The sequence below is a fragment of the Oryx dammah genome, unplaced genomic scaffold, assembly GCF_014754425.2.
Source record: "Oryx dammah isolate SB20612 unplaced genomic scaffold, SCBI_Odam_1.1 HiC_scaffold_2, whole genome shotgun sequence".
Classification (NCBI taxonomy): domain Eukaryota; kingdom Metazoa; phylum Chordata; class Mammalia; order Artiodactyla; family Bovidae; genus Oryx; species Oryx dammah.
In genome coordinates, this window is record NW_024070186.1 from 7839378 (window position 1) to 7845948 (window position 6571).

The following is a 6571-nucleotide window of genomic DNA, read 5'->3' on the forward strand; positions in this document are numbered from 1 at the left end:
GTCAGTGTTCACCCAGTTGTTATTCAACAGGACGGTGGCAAAATCATCAGGCGACAAATACTGTCTCCTGCTCACTCCAAAGTTTCAGAAACTGGCTCATGAGGTTTTCAGCAGTAAAGAAATGGAGGGGTGAGTGAATCTATGCTACCACCTCCATCCTTCTCCCAGACCAGAAAAAGGCAGCCTAGAGGGGCTGTGAGATTTGCCCCAAGTTGACCCACTTAACTGCAGAGTTGGGAGAGAGACAGGCCCCCTGATACCTAGTCCAGGGCTCTCCATCTCGCCTGCCTTCCTTCTATCAGATTCTGAGAGAGAACAAAGTGTCTGCAGCAACTTGAAGGAATTAACGCCATTGGCCTGAAAGGTGGTCTCCGATTACCCATCGTCTTGAACCTGGAGGCTTCCCTGGAGGAGAGGAGGGACTTTCCCTCCACCTTCCTAGGTTCAGTAGCTGAGTCTGTGACTTAAACAGACAGCAGGCAGGTTGAGAGCAGAAAAGGTGCACACACGTATTCATTTTACTATTATGTGTGGTGGGCATCACACAAAAAAAGTGAATACTCAGTAAACTGGTCCACCGATCTTAGACTGTCAGTCAGGATTGGAACTCAATCTGAATTCATCTTTGTATCCCCGGCCCTGATCAGGGCAGCTGACAGAGAACAGACACTCAAATGCATTCAGAGTCAGTCACTGGTAATGCCCTTTACTGTGGGTAACTTATAATTCAATTTGTGGAAAATGGTGGCTGCATCCATAAAAGGTAAGAGAGCCTGCTAAGGAAGAAGGTAAGTCCTGGTTTGACAAGTTGAGACCTCTGGTTTTTGTTCCATTGAGTCATGTTTGACCACTCACTGTCTAGACCTGTTTGAGAAACAAACAAACAAAAAACCCTTTAATAGTTGTGAATAAGTATATCATACTTGCTTTTCTCTCTCCAGGGCAAATAATTCCAGTCCCTTTGGAGATCTAGTGATCAGAAAATATACTCTAATAAGATGTTATGATATCTTGGATACAATGGAAGTTTGCAAAGAGTCAGACACAGCAGCATCCTACTTAAATATATCCTGGCATTTCATGAACTTAAGATAATACAAAATGGTGGAGCTGGCATTTCTCTAATGCTTTTTTTTTTTTTTCTTTGTCCAATCTGAATGCTGTCAATTTGTTTCACAGACCCAGCTATCGAACCTAAGAAGGTAGAAGAAAAGTCCTTCCTCACCTACATGGGAGCCTCCAGGTTCAAGACTGTTGGTGATCTGAGGACACCTTTAGCGCTGCTGTTAATTCCTTCAAGTTGCTGCAAATACTTGTAAGTTCTCTCTCAGAACCTGATAGAAGGAAGGCAGGAGAGATGGACAGAGCCCTGGACTAGGTATCAAGTGGTCTGCCTTTCTCCCCATTCTGCAGCTAAATGGGTCAACTTGGGGCAAATCTCACAACTCCTCTAGGCTGCCATTCTCTCATCTGTAAGAAGGGCAAGGAGATCCAGCAGTCCATCCCTAAAGGAAGTCAGTCCTGAATAGTCATTGGAAGGACTGATGTTGAAGTTGAAACTCTAATATTTTGGCCACCTAATGCGAACAGCTGACTCATTTGATAAGATCCTGATGCTGGGAAAGGTTGAAGGCAGGAGGAGAAGGGACAATAGAGGATAAGATGGTTGGATGGCATCACTGACTCTGTGGGCCTGAGTTTGAGTAAACTCCAGGACTTGGTGATGGACAGGGAGGCCTGGCATGCTGCAGTCCATGGGGTCGCAAAGAGTCAGACACAACTGAGCGACTGAACTGAACTGAAGAAAGGCAGAGGTGGAAAGCCTAGACTGAGTCACTGCTCTAATCGTTTACTGCTGAAAACGCAGTGAGCTGATTGCTGAGACTTTGGGGTGAGCAAGAGACAGGATTTGTTGCGTGATGATTTGTACTCTCATCCTGTTGAATAACTGGCTGGATACCTACTTGATGGTGTTTCCCTCTCTTTACTTAAATGATCTACTCTCTAATTGCTTTTCTTCTCTTAAGTGGGTATTAAGGAGATACCCAATTTTTTCTCTCTTGGCTTATAGCCATGGCTTCTTGTCCCAGAGGCTTCTGAGCCTGTGAATAATTATCTGGTTTAAGTAAAGGATGCCCTGAAGGTAATAACATACATTGCCTGTGGTTCGGGTTTGCTTGGACTTCCTGTGTAACTCTCTCTCCTCTAAAACATTCTACAGTGATACTATTACCTACACTATCACTTTACATTTACACAGAAGTTTTTCCTAGAATATCTTTCTTGTTACTTACACCAGGATCCATACAGGCTTTAGCAAGGAAAAAGGACAAATAAATGTCCTCAATTATGTTGGAGGGGTTCCTCAAAGCTGTTTTCTAACTCAACCATTTCATTTTCCAATATTTGTGGCAAATATACAGGAAGAATTGATTTTTGTATGTTGACCATGAATCTTAGAGCTTTGCCTAACTCACTGATTGATTAGATTTTTAATATTTATTTATTATTTTTTATGTATTTGGCTGAGTCGGGTCTTAGTTGCTGCCTGTACAATCTTTCATCTTAGTTGCAGTACATAAGATCTTGTTCCCTGACCAGGGATCAAATCCTGGCCCCCTGCATTGGGAGCATGCAGTCTTAATCACTGGACCACTAGGGAAGTCCCTGACTAGTTTTAATAGATTGCTGCTGCTAAGTCACATCAGTCGTGTCCAACTCTGTGTGACCCCATAGATGGCAGCCCACCAGGCTCCCCCGTCCCTGGGATTCTCCAGGCAAGAACACTGGAGTGGGCTGCCATTTCCTTCTCCAATGCATGAAAGTGAAAAGTGAAAGTGAAGTCGCTCAGTCATGTCCGACTCTTAGTGACCCCATGGACTGTAGCCTACCAGGCTCTTCTGTCCATGGGATTTCCCAGGCAAGAGTACTGGAGTGGCTTGCCATTGCCTTCTCTGTAAGATTGCAAATTCCTTTACATCTTGTCCGTAAACAACACTTTTACTTCTTTAATTTTCAAACAATGTGCTTTTTATTTCTTTTCTCCCATGACTGTACATACTTGAACCTCCAATATAATGTTGAATATAAGTAGTAATAGCAAACATTTTTGTCTTGTCTATTCCCAGAGGGAAAAGCATTCAATATTGCACAGTTCAGAATTTCATGTATTAGCTGTAAGCTTTTCAGATACTTTATCAAATGGAGGGAGTTCCCTTCTATTCCTGCTTTACTGAGTGTTTTTGTCATGAACAGGTGTTGAATTTCACTGAGTGACTTTTCTGAATTTATTGAGATTGATCATACAGTTTTAGTCCTTTATTTTGCTAGTGATTTTCTGTTAACTATAGCTAATTTTGTAAGATCTTTGTGTTCATTGGAGATATTGGTCTGTATCTTTCTTATAATGTCTTTATCAGGTTCTGTTTTCTAAGTTGTGCTGGCCTCATAAAATGAGTGAAGAAATAACCTCCTTTTATCCTTCCTGTGAAACAGTTGTATAAGATTCGTACCTTTTCTCCATGACATTTTTGAAAGAATTTACCAGTGAAGTCAGTTGAGACTGAAGTTTTTGTAAAGTGACCGTTTTTTAATGACAGATTCTATATCTTAAAGATATGACAATATTCAGATATTGTATTCTTTATATGAACCTTTGATAAACTTATTTTTTCAAAAAAATTTCTCCATTTTATCTAAGCTATCAAATTTCTTGACATAAAATTGTTCTTAATTTCCTCCTATTATCCTTTCCATATCTGTAGGATCTGTGGTGCTATCTTAGTTTTCATGACTGGCATGGATACTTGTGTTTTCACTCATTTTTACTCATCAATCTTATAAATGATACATTATTTTTAAAAATCTTTTCTGGAGAGCAACTTGTCATCTGGATTCTTTTCTATTGTCATTCTGCTTTTCCATTTCATTGATTTTTTTTTTGCCTTATTTAAAGTAGTTCTTTTCTGCTACTTTCTTTGGGTTAAATTTGGTCTTATTTTTATAAGTTTTTTCAGATAGAAGTTTAGATAATTAACTTTCAACTTGTCTTCTAGCTTATGCATTAGAACAATAAATTGCCCTGTTAAGAAATGCTCTGACTATACCCCACAATGTTGATAGGTTATATTTTAATTATTATTTCAAGTCAAGATCGTTCTAATCCGTTGTGTTTTTCTTTAACACATGGGTTATTTAGAAATATGTGGCTTAATATTCACAGATAACTAGTTAGCTTTTGTTACTGATTTCAACTTTCATTCCACTGTAATTAAAGAACATTCTCAGTGAGATTTCAAATCCTCTGAAATTTTTTAAGACTTGCCTTATGACTCACTGCATAGCTTATTTTGGTGAATATTTCATGTGCACTTGAAAATAGTGTGTATTGTATAATTGTTGGGTGAAGTGTTTTATAAACATCAGTTGGGTCAACTTGACTATTCAATGCTGTTGAAATTTTCTGTTTTTACTGGTTACTTGGCCTGTTATATTAGTTATTGAGAAAGGTAATTGTGGATTTGTCTTTATTTTGATTGTGGATTTGTTTGTTTCTCTTTAATTTTTGTTAAATTTTGCTTTTTATATACAGAAGATGTTATTAGATACAGATCTGTTTGTGATTATTTTGTCCTCCTATTGAATTCACCCTTGTATATCATGAAATGTCCCTCTTCATCACCAGTGGAACTTCTTCTTGCCTTTCCATCTTTTTTGTGTGATATTAATTTGCCACAACAACCTTATTTAGCTAATGTTGACATAGTATGTAATTGTCCATCTTCACACTTTCAGTCTAAATTTATATTTAAAGTGTAACTCTGTAAAATAGCATATAATTGAGCCTGACAGTCTTTGTTATTGAATTATAATTTGATCCATTTTATTTTAACTTAATAGGCTCCTCTGGTGGATCAGTGATGAAGAATCTGCCTGCCAACGCAGGAGACATGAATTCAATTCTTGGTCCAGGAAGGTCCGCTGGAGAAGGAAATGGCAACCCATTCCAGTATTCTTGCCTGAAAAATCCCATGGACAGAGGAGCCTGGCATCCTACAGTCCATGGGGCTGCAAAGTGTTGAACACTACTTAGCGACTGAGCAACAGCAACAATTTAATGTGATGTGACTGAATCTGTGCCTCTGTCTGCTATTTGTTCGCTACTTACGTCATCTGTTCCTTGTCCCTTTGTTCCCTTTTTTCCTTTTACTGATTTCTTTTGGATAAATCAAAGAAATGTATTATTCTGTTATATTTCCTCTGTTATTTTTTCCATGTCATCATTCCATGATTTTAAAAGTGTAAGTGGACACAGAGTCTTTATAAGCAAGAAATATGGTACTGAATAAAGAATCACATGCAAAAATCATATTTGTAGGAGGCATTTTGTTGGTGAGGATGCGGAGCAGAGAGACTTGGTGTTGTGAACAGCAGTGCAGAGCTGATCTTTGATGCTTTGGAGAAGTAAAGACTGAAAGAGTGCACTCAGGCATATGTCATCTAATATTCAGGAACAGAACTCTGGCCCCTCCTCCATCTGAGCTTACTGAAATTTGATTGTCATCAAAACCCTCTGTTTATTTACTTAATTCATAATTTAGAAATGAGCTAAAATAGAATCTATGTAATTATCTTGCCATAAGTACATGATGAAAAGAAGAAAATAGTAGATAATAAATGTTAAATAGAAAACTATTGGGATGCAGCAGAAGAATGTTGTGACACTGTAGATGAAGTTTATTCTGAAAACAGATAAAACTGAATTGCAAAAGCCTAATCAGGCTGTTCCCTCTACAACACAAAGTACAGATAGAGATGTAAGAGCTCAGGGACATGCCAGGACAAGTTAAAGAAGTAAAATCTTAGAAAAGAATTTTAAAAAGTAATTCCAGAAATGAAGCCTCAGCTGAAAGCTACATAAAGGAGAATGAACACTGTGAAAAATATAATGAATCATATAGAGAAGAGGAAAGAGAATAGCAAAAAAGAGAAAAACAAATAATTATTTTATAAGGATTAGAGAGAATATGTTTCACATATGGAAGACAGAGAGGATCCAACATGCATAATCCTCATACCATTAGAAAAAGATTTAAAAAAAAACCCAGGGAGGAGTGAGTCTTAAAAAAGTATTTAAAGATCTAATTCAAGACAACTCTCCAAAAATAAAAGAGAACTTCAATTTGCAGATTCTAAGGAAATATTCTGTTCCAGGAAAAAACTCACTGAAAAGGACAAACATGAGGACGTAATCTCTAAGATTTCTGATCTTCAAAGACAAACGAAAACCCACAATAGATACATAAAAACTGGAGAGAGAGGAACACAAGCATGCCACTAAGAAAGTCACAACATCCCAGAGGAGCAAATTAAAAGAAGGAAAGAACAGAGAACTACAAAATGCAACCGGGAAACAAACAACAATATGTCTATAAGCACATCCCTGTCAATAATCACTGTAAATGTCAATGAACTAAATGCTCCAGTCAAAAGATATCTAATGGCTAATGGAATAAAAATAAGACCCATCTATACACTGCTGACAAGAGACTCACTTTAGAGCTAAAGATAC